The sequence below is a fragment of the Zeus faber genome (assembly GCF_960531495.2).
Source record: "Zeus faber genome assembly, chromosome: 4".
In the NCBI taxonomy this organism is placed as follows: domain Eukaryota; kingdom Metazoa; phylum Chordata; class Actinopteri; order Zeiformes; family Zeidae; genus Zeus; species Zeus faber.
The window spans coordinates 6,093,199-6,108,323 of record NC_137191.1 but is presented as its reverse complement, the minus strand read 5'-3'; positions in this window follow the sequence as shown (position 1 = coordinate 6,108,323).

Below are 15,125 nucleotides of genomic sequence, written 5' to 3'. Positions count from 1 at the left end.
CTATCTCAAATGTACCTCACTCTGCTCTACCTCAATTCTACCTCCCTCTGCTCTACCTCAACTGTACCTCACTCTACTCAACCTGTAATCTGCTTCTAGTCATACTTTACCTCCCCTACGTCTTCCCTACCTTTGCTCTACCTCTACTATGCCACCATTCTCACTTCCTCTACTCAACGTCTACTTTGCCCTACTCGTACCACTTCTCTACCTCCCTCTGCCCTACCTTTACCCTTACTCTACTTTAACTCATCTCTATCTCACTCTACCTCAACTCTACCTCAACTCTACCTCACTCAACTCTACCTCGACTCAACTTCACTCGACTCTACCTCTACTATACCTCTGCTCTACCTCTACTCTATATCACTCAACTCAATCTCACTCTACTCTACCTCTACTCTACCTCTACTCTACCTCAACTCTATATCACTCAACTCAATCTTACTCTACTCTACCTCTACTCTACCTCTGCTCTACCTCACTCAACTCAACCTCTCCTCTACCTCACTAAACCTCACTCAACTCAACCTCTCCTCTACCTCACTCGACCTCACTCGACCTCACTCTATCTCAACTCTACCTCAACTCTACATCACTCTACTCAACCGCTACTCTCTTCTCACTCTACCTCACTCTACCTCGACACTACCTCACTCTACTCTACCTCTACACAACCTAACTATTCTTGACATATACACAACCTCTACTCTTCCTTGACTCTACCTCACTGTACCTCACTGTACCTCACTTTACCTCAACGCTTACCTCACTCGACTATACCTTTACGTAACGTTACCTCACTCTACCTCTACTCTACCTCTGCTTTACCTCACTCTACCTCTCCTCTACATTCCTTTCCTCTACTTCTACTTCTACTCTATACTTCCCTCTACCCAACCTCTATTCTTCCTTTACCGCAACTCTACTACTACTACATCTGCTCTACTCTCCCTTCTACTTTACAGCTTCTTTACAGCTACTAGTCCCCTCTATTCTACCTCAACTCTACCTACCTCAACTCTGTCTCTACTCTACCTCCCTCTACCCTACCTCTACTTTTAGTCCACCTCGCCTCCAAATCTACTCTACCTGCTCTTTTCTCCGTAGGGAATCAATAAAGAAGTCCGTAATTTCAGGAAATGGCCAATGTCTTAGATTATTGAATGCATCACTATAAATACATCAATATAGATATGATCAATATGAATTATTGATTCATATGACTATGTTGGAATACATCCACAGTGTGAATGCCAACTTACTCATTGAAGTGACTGGTGTTCATATAGAGACTATCAGGCCTCAATGCAATACTCTTATATTATTATTTTTATTTTGTAAGAAAAATAGCAATTATCAATGTCACTCATGAACCAATTATTATTCTTTTCTCCCTGAAAAGTTAATGTGTTGCCACACATTTCCATACTGATGAGACCCGCACGGGAGCTCCGTCCTGCTTTTCATCCAAAGAATGCCAATCATTCTTTTTGTTGGACGTCCGTGGATGTCTGTCGTTCACAACTTCAAGTTACGCACAAACAAATAATGAAGGGCATTTTGTGAGCGTCGTTTGTGTTGTTTTTCAGTCTAATTCTGACACACACACACACACACACACAGATGTCCAAATATGAATAGTTTTGGAGATGGTTAGAGGGTTTTTTGTTTTTTTTGTTTTTTTATTTCTACCAGGAACGGCTTCAAAACATTTCGGCGCTGCGCAAGCCGAAATAAAGGGTCGCACGCTTTCCCTTCGGCTCTGCCGCCGGAGCCGCAGTTCACCGCACAACAGGCTGCGGACTGTCATTGTAATCACAGCGCCTCTTGTTTGAGCCCGTGTCGCACAGTTGAACTCTAAACGTCGGCTTCCTCCACGTTACTGCTCCCCTCCGGTTGCCAGACAACCCGGGGTTCCGTCTCCAGCCGCCGTCCTGTCCTCCCACAGTGTGAGGTAATTGTCCCTTTATGAATTCACTGACGACTGACGCAGATATGATAAAAATAGCTGACAGGGATTTTGACATAATAGTCACATTGTCTCATGGAGAAAGAGCGCTGTGATGAATCACGAAAAGGCACGGCTCGATAATTATCTCCATGTCATTCAGATGGGGCCCGGGATAAGACGTTTATTTTATTTTTTTTGTTTTGCCGAGAGCGGGAGACATTGCCGTGCGAGAGCGACTTCGCGCTGACTTTAGGACAACCTTGGTTTGGGAGTTTATGATGACTTTGACTGAAATAAAAAACGCTGTTCGGCAAAGATATCCCTGAATGATAATCAAGTGTCTAGAACAATGGATTGCCGGTTGTTTTGCACGGACTAAACAGCTTCTGCCAACATAAAAGCAGCTGTTAGCTAAATTGAATGAGGTATTTTGTCGTGAATCTGCACCCACGTCTTAAAACCTTTCTGATACACGGACCCCACACGGATAAATCCATAGCCAGCATAGCCACTTAGCATTTATTGTTTATTTTTGGATGAGACCTGACTCCATTTAAAGCCCGGGCTCTGCTTTCCCCGTTTGCACGTAAGCCCACGTGCACGGGCGTCGTTCGGAGACGTTCCCGTTGCCGTTCGCTTTTATACTTGTAGGGATTCTAACGTTACGTGTCCATTGGGGGAGGGGGCCAGTGTCGCATTTCATTAATCACAATGTACAGAGAGCACAGAATTTATTTTGAAAACTTTACGACCCAAAGATATGGATTTGCAAATAGAACTCGGTTTTCTCGAACCTCGCCCCCGAGTCCCGCTTCTACAGGGTCCGCGCAACCCCGCAAGATTTGGGAGGTGTGCCGCCTACTACCTACGTTTACGGGTCAATTCGGAGAAAAATATACCAGGCTCAAGGTGTTGGTGTTTGGTTGGATATGTACATGTATAATCAGGTAACCTACAATATGCTCTGAGCTGAAACAGAGCCTAGTCTTCACGACAAATCTGTTATTGTTTGCACCTTCCACGGCGTTCAAATTTGCATCGAGACTTCAGGTGTTGGCAACTCTCTGCAATAGGGGGGAGGTCGGTCCACAGGATCCGCCGCACATCACCTTTCTTGATCCATCCTCGGTCAGCAGGACTTGACAAAGTATCGATTGACCCCATATGCATCTTGTCTGGTAGGCAGCCCGCTTTACATGCTCCTCTGCCTCCGAGCAAACATGTCCAGCCTCGCATCATCAACACCACCACCTGTAGCGGAGCTCTTACACATCATGACCACAAAGTTTATCCAAGATCTTCACGTCAGCATCATCCGTAGTCGGTAGATACCGGCTGAGTCTGCTGAAAACTTCAGAAGCTCGATCACGAACATCCCAGGTTGGCAGCGCAGGGTTGGTGCCTTTACCACGGAAGGCTGACACAACATTGCAAACAGTGAAAGCGCAGAAGGAGAGAATTCCTTTTTGGGCCCTCCTCTTCTGCCTGCCTGGCGTGCACAAAAATCCGAGCGTCAGCTTCTTCATGACTACAGGGAGCCATTTTAGCCAGGCTTATCGGGTGATTGCTGGCAGCACCTTCTTCTTTGGTCACAATGTTCATGATCCCCGATGATCGTCATTTATGGCAGACATCTGGGCTTTCTTGTCAGCCAAGATCTCAGCTTTGCTCACGCTGTCCCTCCGGAAGTCCCGCTGGTTTGAGGGGACTTTACCGGTGCTCGACACCCTGCGTCACCCTTGTCTCACACTTTAAACTTGATCTGCTGTATAAATGTGGTCAAATACAACGTCTGTCCCGTTGTACTGGGTGGAGTGTGTCTGTACCGTGGGCAGAACATCCAGTGATGCACAGTCTTCAAATGCATTTGAGGTTTGTGGTGGCAGACTGTCGACCAATGCGGAACCATCAATGACGATGCGATCAGCCTCTGGTTCCATATCTGGGGTCATAACAAGGGTCTCAAGAATAGTAGCGAGCAGAGATTTCTGTAGCTTTCCACTGGCATTCGAGGCAGCAGGGAATGGATGGTTCTCAAGGCGAAAAAAAATAATCAAGATCACATTCTCTGTTCTGACATGAGATGAACAGCTCAGAGAAGAGTCGGTCGTCTTACTTCGTGACCTTCTGCTTCGAAGAGTCAGAGGCTTTTCTTGGCTTTTTTTGATCGCCATCTTTCTTGATGTGTTTTCCTGTTGTTTCTCGTTCACTTGGCTCTTTGGCTTCAGGTGCTGCCTCATACCGTACGACTAAGTGGCTGACTTTTGGGCCAGCTACCATCCGTCTTCTCTGTGCTGATGGATCCTCAGGGATTCCAATTGCTGCCCCGTCGGCCTTGGTGGCCGCGCTGGCCAGCTCATGAGCCCGGTCGAAGGCCATTGCTGAGAACTCACGACACCATTTGTGAAAAACTAATTTTCCACGACAAAAACTCCTTGGCCACCTGAGGATGCTTCTCTTCCAGGATCAGCATGTCTCTCAGGTGGATTGGAAGCCATCGTGCATAGTTCACATTGTTTTTTGCAAAGAAGTATGGTGTCAGGCCAGCTAACGAATGACAGTACAGGACGAAATTGGCTTCCCTGCAGGATCGGATCAGAACCATGAAATCAACGAGGCTTAGCCCCTCCACAGTTATAAATTGGACAATTCTACACGAAGTTGCCCCCAAAATAATAATTCCCTGACGGAGATGGTGGCCATCTTGTTTTTTTTTGGGGGGTTTTATCAAAAGAACAATCCCCACGGAGTATTTGTCACAATTTTGACACTTCTTTCCACTTGTGAAAGATTTTCCTGCAAAAATGCAATTAGCTGCTCCACTAGTAACCTTTTAAAACAAAGATCTTAGATGTAAAACCTTGTTAGGATACATCAAGGTGTGACACGCAGTGCATTTAACAGTCAACCTTGTATTTTTTTGGACGGTTAACAGGAGAAGCCGTGACGCTTCGTGACAACGAGCTCTTCAGCGATCTGAGTGCCATGATTTTTTGTCTTTTAGGTCTCGAGTCGATTCTGTTTGATCGTCGCTGCAGAGGACTTTGTGTTTTACACAATGAGAAACACAGAGTTCAATGGCTCATGCAATCCCAAGCATTCAGAGGATTAGAAGTGCACGGATACTCGACATAGAGCCCAATTAAATTCTCTCTTTCTCTCTCTCTCTCTCTCAGTATACACTATATCATTCTTTCTTGCCTCTTTACTTGAGAATCAAACCGAGGGTGAAAACCCCCTTTTTTTCTTTATTTATTTTTTTGCAGGCAGCTTGTCATGCTTTTATGAGGCAGAGCGTGATCCGCCTGATACTGGAAACGGAGATGACCTTATGTTTCGACACTGACTGGCACGTTGCGCTTTCAGATGCCTGGCCTCCGTTCAAACAAAACAGGCATCACAGTCCACGCTGTGACCCCCTGCAACACACGGGCACACGCACGCACACACACACACGCACACACACGCGCACACACACGCGCATACACGCGCACACACACGCATGTGCTGAATGGGGGATAAAGCTCTTCCTTTGTATTTTACTATTTTTTAAATGGCCGTAGGGTGAACAGATGACGCGTGCTCCTGTGACGGAGGGGGCCGCGTTGGGGAGGCCTCGGGGCGACGTGGCGCGCGCTGCGCCCTGGGGCTCGCTTGCGCTGCAGCGTAATGAAGGTACCTGCCGCGCGGCTCGTTAGCACGCGTCCGCTGCACTGTCAACACCAACACACCCTCAAAGGGCGCCTGTGCGATGCCGCGGATAACACGGGGAGCCGGAATAATGAATAATTGATCGTGCGTATTAATTTCATGGTCCGCTTGCATCCCGGACAATGGTGCAATTTGTAACATCCTGGAGGAAGCGTTGTTATGCAATTCTCTGGCGTGGAAACGGGACTTAGCGTTTATGATTCCACTCCAATAAAAGGTTCTGTCTGCGTTTGTTTCCTGTACTTCTCAGTTAATCACGGCAGTTTAGTGATATTAATAGCATGACATTAAGGTTCATGTTTATTTACCGCCTTGCTAATTAAGACTCGGGCTGCGGTCGGGGGCCGCTCATAATCCTCGGGCTCTTCAAATGCTGATTACATGAATCTAATCAGTACACGCGAGATGATGTCATGAAAAATAAAGCGACAGCGGAGTGGCTCCTCAGGGCGTGTCGGCCTCCTGAACGACAGCGGTCTTAACACCCGGGCTCTGAGTGCATTTCAAAGCGCCAATCTGTAACGTCGGACAATCCGCGACAATTGGGTCCCCTCCCTATCCCCTTCGGGGGGTCATGGGAACTACCCCGACACGAGGCTCCTGAGCCGGAATGGTAGAGGGGTTTTGGCAGGCGTGGTGGGGGGGCGGGGGCGGTTCCCCCTCCCCAGCAGAGAGCCTCGCCTGTTTGGGGAGCTTGGGATCTCAGCAGCCACCCAGGGGGCAGCGAAGCGACCGAGGGGGCAGTGGAGCCCCTGAGGGGACAGCGGAGCGACCGGCGTTGATCCCCGGTCACTTTATCATCCGCGGTCAATTTGCGCAACGAGCTCATAAAACGTTATTTCTTGTGCCTTTAAAGTCAACACGTTGTAAATGGAGACGGCACGCACTCACCGACACGCCTTAAATGCATATAGATGGAGGTAAATTACAGCCGGCGCAGGTACCATCAATTTCAAATACCAAACCCGTTTACGACGCACGGTGTACCTTGGCGACCAGGGACGGGGGAATGTGCCTGCCCTTGCCAGGTACATTTTAATGGCTCCTCAATATTTCTTATTCTATTTTAACACAACACAATTTATTGAGGCGTCGCTAAGTCGAGCGGCCAGTGTTGGGAAAACAAGGACGCGAGAGAGAGACACTTCAGCGATCGATGCTCATGCATTATTAAACTCCCGTGCGATCCGTTGACGGAGCGGTTTCTACATAAAGTCACACAAGGTACAATCTTGTTTTTTCATGACGAGACGATACAATCTGCACCGAGGGATTAATTAACAGAAGGAGTTACAACGAGGAGTTATTCTGCGGCTCCGTCTTCAAACAAACGCAAAAGAGAAGCGCAGACGTTTCGCCCGAACGCGGCAGGTTCAATTTGTTGCATTTTGGGGAGAAGAGCTTGAGAATCTTTATTGCTCATCCCCATTATCACACCTCCGATTAACGTCTCGGCAGAGGTGACGAAAGTCGAAATATTTCCCGACGGTTCCCGACTCCGGGTTTGACTTGGACTCGGACTCTCTGACTCGCCGTCGCCGGGAATCGGACGCTGGCCGGGAGCGGACGGAGCTTCTTCCTCTTTGGATCCGAAACCTTTACCTTTACCCTTCTCCTCCGCCCGCCCTCTCTCTGCCGCGGATGTGTGAGCAACAACGTGGCTTTGAGGGTGTGTGAGCCGCAGCCGCGCCTGTCCTTCTTCTCTGACCGCCGATAGACTTCAATCGGAATCGCTTGGCTTTCATCTTTAATTGCGCTAATCTGATATTACCTGAGCGATGAATAATGGACACCGTCATTATTATTCCATGGGGCGGGGGGGCTCGGTTCCTCCTTCCTCCGCCGCGGAATGAAATGGAGGAATTACAAAGTAATCCAGGCGAGCCCCGGGATCAGGATGGCCGCCGCGGCTCTGCCTCTGCCGCTGCGGAATGAATGTGGGAACGGCGGGTTCATCGTCGGGGGGCTATTCTTCATTAAGAGCCCGCCTGTACCGTGCACCGTGTCCCCGTCCGCAGCCTTTTTCCGAAAAATGACGGCGCGTTATCCCCGCATCGCAGGAGTTGATTAACCAGAGATACGTACGTTTCCCTTAATCCTTGAACGGCGGCTTGACTCCCATAAATATCACCCGTGATTGTTCTCCGGCAATCATTAAGAAATGAGCCCTACGGTTAATGGAAATGCGTTTAATTACAATATTACAATGCAGCCGCAGTTGAATTCCTCCACTGCCCCCAGCCAGTCCATTTAGCCTCAGCGTAACTTAATGAAAGATGAATTCTAATATTGCAGTCATGCCATTAGGGCTCATTATATCAATAAAATAACATACGCGCCTTTCTGTGGCACAAAATTGTTGAGTTGCGTTTCCATGGCAGCAGCCTTCTGTCATAAATGAATTTGCCATAAACCACGTCCAATGGAATTATAAGGTCGGCGCGTACGGACGGGGAATGCAGAGTCTGAGCTGGAAATGGCAGCGGTGACATTATTTATCCTGTGCGGCAGAATGGGAGGTGATGGAGCCCCAAACTGCAGGGCGGCTGAGGCTGCACTCGGCTTGCACTGTTCGGCGGCCTGCTCTGCGGTTTTCATTCATTCATTCATTCATTCATTCGTTCATTCGTTCATTCGTTCATTCACTCATGCATTCATTCATTCGTTAATTCATCATTTTGTTAATCTGTTTATTTGTTTATTCATTCATTGATCTGTTTATCCATTAGTTTATTTGGTTATTCATTCATTCGTTCATCGATTTGTTTGTTTATTTGTTCCTTCTTCTGTTGCTCGCTCATCCGCTCACTTGTCTGTAGTTCATTCATTCATCATTCATGTAGTTCATTCATTCATTCACTGCCATAGAAATTCATTCATCTGTTTGTTCATTTGTTTGTTCATTCATACGTTCGTTCGTTCATCTGTATGTTCACTTGTGAATTCATTTGTTAATTCATTCATTCGTTCACCCATTTGTTCATCCATTTGTTCATTAATTTGTTCATTTGTTTGTTGTTCTCTCATTTGTTCAATCAACTGTAGTTCATTCATTCGTTCATCTGTTCGGTCATTTCTTTATTTGTTTGTTTGTTCATTCATTCATTCTTTCATCCCCCTATTCATTTGTTCATTTGTTCATTTGTTCATTAGTAGATTAATTTCTTCATCTGTTTGTTCGTTTGTTTATTCATTTGTTTGTTTGTTTGTTTCTTTGTTCGGCCGTTCAGTTGTTTATTTGTTTGTCCATTCATTCATTTTTGTTTGTTGCTGCTTTAATTAATTTGTTTGTTAATTCGTTCATTTATAACTTTCATTATAATCTTTCCATTGATTTGTGTGTGTTTGTCCATTCAATCATTCATTCATCCTTCCGTTCATTCGTGTGTTTGTTCGTTCACTCTTTCATTCATTCGTAACCTTTACCTAAATCCTCATAAAACACGTCCAGGGGAAAGACCCCTCATTTTCACGGCGCTTCATACGAGGAATCGACATTCCGGTGCTCGTGACCTTTCCCATCTGAACACAGTTGTGAATGACAAGTGCATCGATTCGCGTCCGTCTTGTCGGAAAAGTAGAAAGAGGGAAACAAACGAGCGCAAAACCCCGGCAAGGGAGATGTTGCTTTTCCTGGCCGGTCGCCTTCCGACCGCCCGCCATCCCCAAAGTCCACCCTCCACAGCCCTGGGATCCCTCCCGGGGTCGGGTGGGGATCGTCCGCCGTCAACGCGGTCAACTCGGCCTAATAATGTTTCCGCTGCTCCCCGCCGACAATTGCTCCTTTTACCGGAGAATCGCAGATAAAATAATTGCCGTCCTTATCTCGGGCGGGGGAGAAAAAAAAAAAAGCAGGAGTGGGCGCGTCGGGGGGGAGAAACGGAAACATCAGTGGAGGGAAGGTATTCACTGTCGCAATGAAGAGGAAACGTTGTCGTAGCGAGGGGCATAAATAACCTTGGGCTCTCATTGACAGCTTGTTACTCAGTCTATATTAGCTGAGGGGACCCATAACTCACGGCATTAGAAATGATTAGCTCGGCGGCTGTGCGTCAGCGAGGAGGGAGGGGGGCGCCGCGCAGCGCGGGTGGAACACAAACGCACGACGGGCTGGAAACAAAACCGAAAGGTGGAGGGGGAAACAAGGCGTGACTTGGGGGGATTAAACATCATCTGGAAGAATCGGGTGGAGTAATGAACGTCATACATCTTCTCAAAGGAGGAAGTGAGTGGAAGAGAACGTTGCATCTGTGTGTGTGTGTGTGTGTGTGTGTGTGTGTGTGTGTGTGTGTGTGTGTGTCAAAACACGGGTTTGTGTAGTAGTTGTATTTGTCACGATCGGGGAAAGCAATCATTACTAACACTTATTATGGACTTATTGCGTGCAGTGAATTGCTGATTTGCGGAATCCAGAAAAAAAACAATACAAAAATTATAAATAAACTACACACACACACACACACACACACACAAACACACACACATATATATAAATATACATATATATATATATTTATATATGGATTCAGTGTAGACATGTATTTGCAGATATGTTTATGAACCGTCTGTTGGTTTTCCCCTCCCACCATGAATAGGCACTTTCCAGGTTTAAATCCGGTGTGTCAGCACTGAGGTGCTTTTAGAAAATAAAGACCCTGAGCAGCGTATGTGTGTTTGATTCAGCAGGTAATCCTCTTGACACCGACAGCGGAGGTAATCGGCGTTTAACGGCGTGGTTAACGGTGAGAGGTCTCGGACCGTCGCCCGGGTTTAACCTGCATCTGACGCTCCCTCTCTCCCGCCCCACCCTCCTCATCTCACAGTAAACCCGTCCGTCAGACTTGCAGATGTTTTCCGATTTGCTTCCGTCCTGAACCAAACTTGACTCATGTCTGGGGATTAAGTTCTTAAACGCTTACCAACACCTTTTTTTTTTCCTTTGGAGTCGAACCCGCTGCGCGACATCATGAATGTCCTCGCCTCCACCGCTTCTCCTTAAAAAATCTCCGGCATTCAAATTATTTTTAGGAACCTGGGAATTTGGTGCTGGTGCACATTTCTGGGCCCTTTTGAAAGCTCCCCAACCTGGGTCTGGCTCCCCTGGGGCTCCTGATGGGGCTGCACCTCCGGGCGTCATCAAAGCCCCTCTGCAAATCCCTGACATCGACGCTCTAAGCGCCGCATTCTGCTGCCTATATGGACCTTGGCAATGATAGCTCTGGAAGTGTCTGCCAGTTTAGCGCCGCAGGTAATAATGGGAATTCCATCTCGTTTTCCCCGATGACCCGCCTTTGCTCGGGGGCTTATTTCTCGAATGTCGCTCTCAAGAACCCTGCCGGGGCTGAGTTGACTGCGGTGTCGCTAACTAACTGTTCCCCGTGAGAACTGTAGGACTGGTAAGGCAGCCTTGAGTGGACCAGCTTTAGTGTTGTGAGAAACAGACCATTCCCTGCCTGGATTGTTGGGGGGTAACGTCACCAGAGGGCAGAGTCACCGCGTGCTGATATCATAGATAAAGAAACTCAAACCATCAGTTGACTCCAAAGGTCGGTCAGGACCTGGGTGGGCTCCAAGCCCTGCTGAGTGTATCGCCACGCCCGTACTGCGCCGTGAAACAGTGAAACTGCTATGTCAGCATGTACCATGACAGTGAGGTCTTAATTAGTGTCTGTTCAAAAAGTTCAAACGACACTTTTGAAGAGATGTGAACCATGAATCCAACATAAAGCTGGCAGTGCCCCCCAACCACTTCCTTTAGATCTCTCGACCTCTCTGTAAGTTGGGGATGAATCGAGACAGGATTTACAAAATAAAAGTCCCCTGGTCATGTCCGCCGTGTATGTGCTCATGATAAGAAATTCAGTTAAGTTCTTTGCAAAAAGGAAGGCAGTATAGTGGTATGGCAGTATAGTGGTATGGCAGTATAGTGGTATGGCAGCATAGTGGTATGGCAGTATAGTGGTATGGCAGTATAGTGGTATGGCAGTATAGTGGTATGGCAGCATAGTGGTATGGCAGCATAGTGGTATGGCAGCATAGTGGTATGGCAGCATAGTGGTATGGCAGCATAGTGGTATGGCAGCTGACGGTATGGCACTATAGTAGTATGGCAGCATAGCAGTTTGCGGGTTTGTCATTTTGGCGGTATTGCAGAATGAGAGTATTGCAGTAGGTCATTATTGCATTTTGGTGGTAAGAGTGTACAGGGCTATGGCATTATGGAGATCACGCCGCACTTTTGCTGTGGAAGTTGGATGAGCGTGCTGTTCGCAGGTCTGCCTCCATATGCTCACACTAATGAGGTCAGACCCGGTCTCGCACTTTGCGAGCGGTCCAGCTGCCTGATAATAAGGGCCTGTGTTTGCTAATGATCTCGCCACTAATAAGCTCATTTAGAAAACCACCAACACTTCATCCTCTTAGATAATTGACTCCTTTTTTTAAGGTGTGTTTGTGTGTGTGTGTGTGTGTGTGTGTGTGTGTGTGTGTGTGTGTGTGTGTGTGTGTGTGGGTGGGTGGGTGGATGGTTGGTTGGTGCAATGTATTGAAATTACCCTGGTGTAACACAGTAGAATCTGTAATAACTTCTTAGTAAGTACATACTGCAGGTATAATTTAAAACCTACACAACCATTCCAAAAATCTATCCTGTTCGTCGAATTGCATTTTGTATTTTTTTATATTTTTGGCTATTTCTACTTCTTTATTTAACTTTTTATTCTATCATTATTTTATTATATTTTTTACACACTGTTAAGCTTTTTTTATTTGTATCCACACCAATACTCACCTCAACAAATTCCTTGTATTTATATTGTATTAAAATGTACTTGGCGGAATACACTGAATGTGATCCTGTGCAAATCAAGTGTCAAGTAGAAATAATCATTTGTGACTGTTTCTACCACTGACAATGCACTTTTCTTTTTTTCAGAGGTTCATTCTGTTGCGTGTTGTGTCAATCCCATTTTCCCGTGGTTAGAACGTCCCTCTCAGTGTGTGAAGTGCTGCCACAGCTTTTTAGCTGATACAGTGGCTCTTCATCTCCGTTATGACCTCCAAGCCATTGATAGAAGCACCTGATTTACGCAAACCCATTTGAGAAAAAAAAAAATCCATATTCTATCATTAAAAGCAGTTGGCCTTTCTCACCCTATCGCTGCTGCTCTGGCGGCGATATGTACGGATTCTGTGCCTTTTTATTTCACAGTAATATGAACTTAAACAGACTCTGATCCAGCCTCTGTGTATCAGCAATGAACAGATAGATAGGTAGATGGATGGATACCTGTACCTGTACCTACACAATACCTTGAAGTTCATTACTTCAAGTGTGAAAATATACAATAAACCCAAAAATCAACAGTAATGTAAAATAAAAAAACTTAAGCAATATTAAAGAAACCTGCCAATAAACACTAAGACCTAAAAAGTAACAAAATAATTCAACCGATCAATAAATAAATAAACAAAATGGAACAAGAAAAATGGTCAATGTACATAAACCTAAACATTGACTACAAGATGTACAAGAAACTGAAGAAGTTTACAAAAATAAAGCTAACAAAACAACTGAAAACCTAACGATAAGCAATGACCAGTACGGATTTGGGAATGATATTATATGATATTAATCATAGTATTAATAAATTAATATTGTGATTAATATACTGCCAATATTTAATTCATTAATATAAAATATTAACTTGTAAATTGGAAAAACAAAAACAATAAAATTCATCTAGATGTCAATATACAATGAGCTATTGATAAACAAAAAGAAATAAAAAAATACGCCTTGAAATGATCTGTAAACAGTAAAAAAAATATACCTGGGAATAAACAAGAAACAAGAAAAGAAAAGACACAACAACAAAAAACTCACATTCAACTGTAAAAACATTAGTTCACCTCTGTATTAACAATTCATTCATTTTAAACCAATGTTTTCAGCAAATGCCTCTCGCTGTGGGTGCGTCGGTCACAGCGACTGTACATCATCTTCTATGATCATGACTAGACAGGTTAATTTGACGACGTGATGTCCCCGAGACACTGATGTCATTTTGGACACATAACGGCTTATTTCTCACCTGCAGATGGACATTGATTGATCCTAACAGCCATCAGTAAGTCACCAGTTAATAGCGATCTATTATCGCTATAAAGGGAAACTATGAAGACATTGATTGTGAAGTGTGGTTAGAACGCTGTGGTTTTCGGAGCTGCAACCTTGACATAGAACGTTTGTCAAAATTATGACCACAAGAAACTGTGCTCCCTGAATCATGTTAGGTCAGAAAAATAATACCCTCCTTGGGTTTGAAGCAGCATCGTCCTGTGAAAATAGAGCGGCTTTTTATCTTCACCTTATATTTCTGCTGCTTTCTTTAGGGCCAAAACGCTTGTCGCTACGCTGCTTTGACAACAATTATATTGACATTTCTCTACGTAGTGTACGATAAAGTGATTTAAAAGCCATACCGTAAGCATGTTTTACTCTTTTATCTGATTGGGGCGAAAAAAAAGGCAAATACAGCAGGTTGTTGAGCTGTTGCAACAGAAATGCTGATTCAGTCCAAATCTAACAATATAGCAGGGAGGCAAAGACCTTTGATTTCACAGAGAAAGTAAAAAAGTAGGATAGCCGTGAGATAGCTTTGCATTCTATAACCTGTAATGTGTTTACATTTTCAAATCCTTAAGATACTGCCTCCAGTCATGTGGGTTTATAGATAGAGTGGGATGCTATAGTGAGGTAGGATAAGGTAAGGTAGGGTAAGCTAGGGTAGGTGGGTAAAGTTGGGTAAAGTACAGTAGGGTAGGGTACGGTGAGGTAAGCTCGGGTTGGGTAAAGTAGGGTAAGATGAGGTAAGCTAGGATAGGGTAGGGTAGAGTAGGGTAGGGTCAGGTAAGGTACAGAGAGGTCGGGTAAGTGGGGTAGGATTTGGTTGAGTAGGGTAAGGTCAGGTGAGGTAATCTAGGATAGGGTCAGTTAATGTGATCTAGGGTAGTGTAAAGTAAGGTAGGGTAGGGTAAATAAGGTAGGGTAAGGTGAGGTAGGGTAATGTGAGGTAAAGCAGGGCAAGGTAAGGTAAAGTATGGTAGGGTAAGGTCCCTGCCTTACCCTACTTTACTAGGTAGGGTAAAATAAGGTGGGGTAAACTGGGGTACGGTAAGGTAAGGTGAAGTAGGGTGAGGTAAGGTGAGGTAAGCTGGGGTAGGGTAACGTAAACTGAGGTAGGGTAGGGTAAGGTAAGCTAGGGCAGGGTAGGGTAGGGTTAAGGTCAGGTACTGTACAGTAAGGTAGGGTAAGTTAAGGTGAGGTAAGCTAGTGTAGAGCAAGTCAAGGTGAGGTAGTATAGGGTAAGGTGAGGTAGGGTAGGTTAGGGTAGGCTATGGTAGGGTAAGGTAAGGTGAGGTAGGGCACGGTACAGTAGGGTAGGTGAGGTAGAGTAGG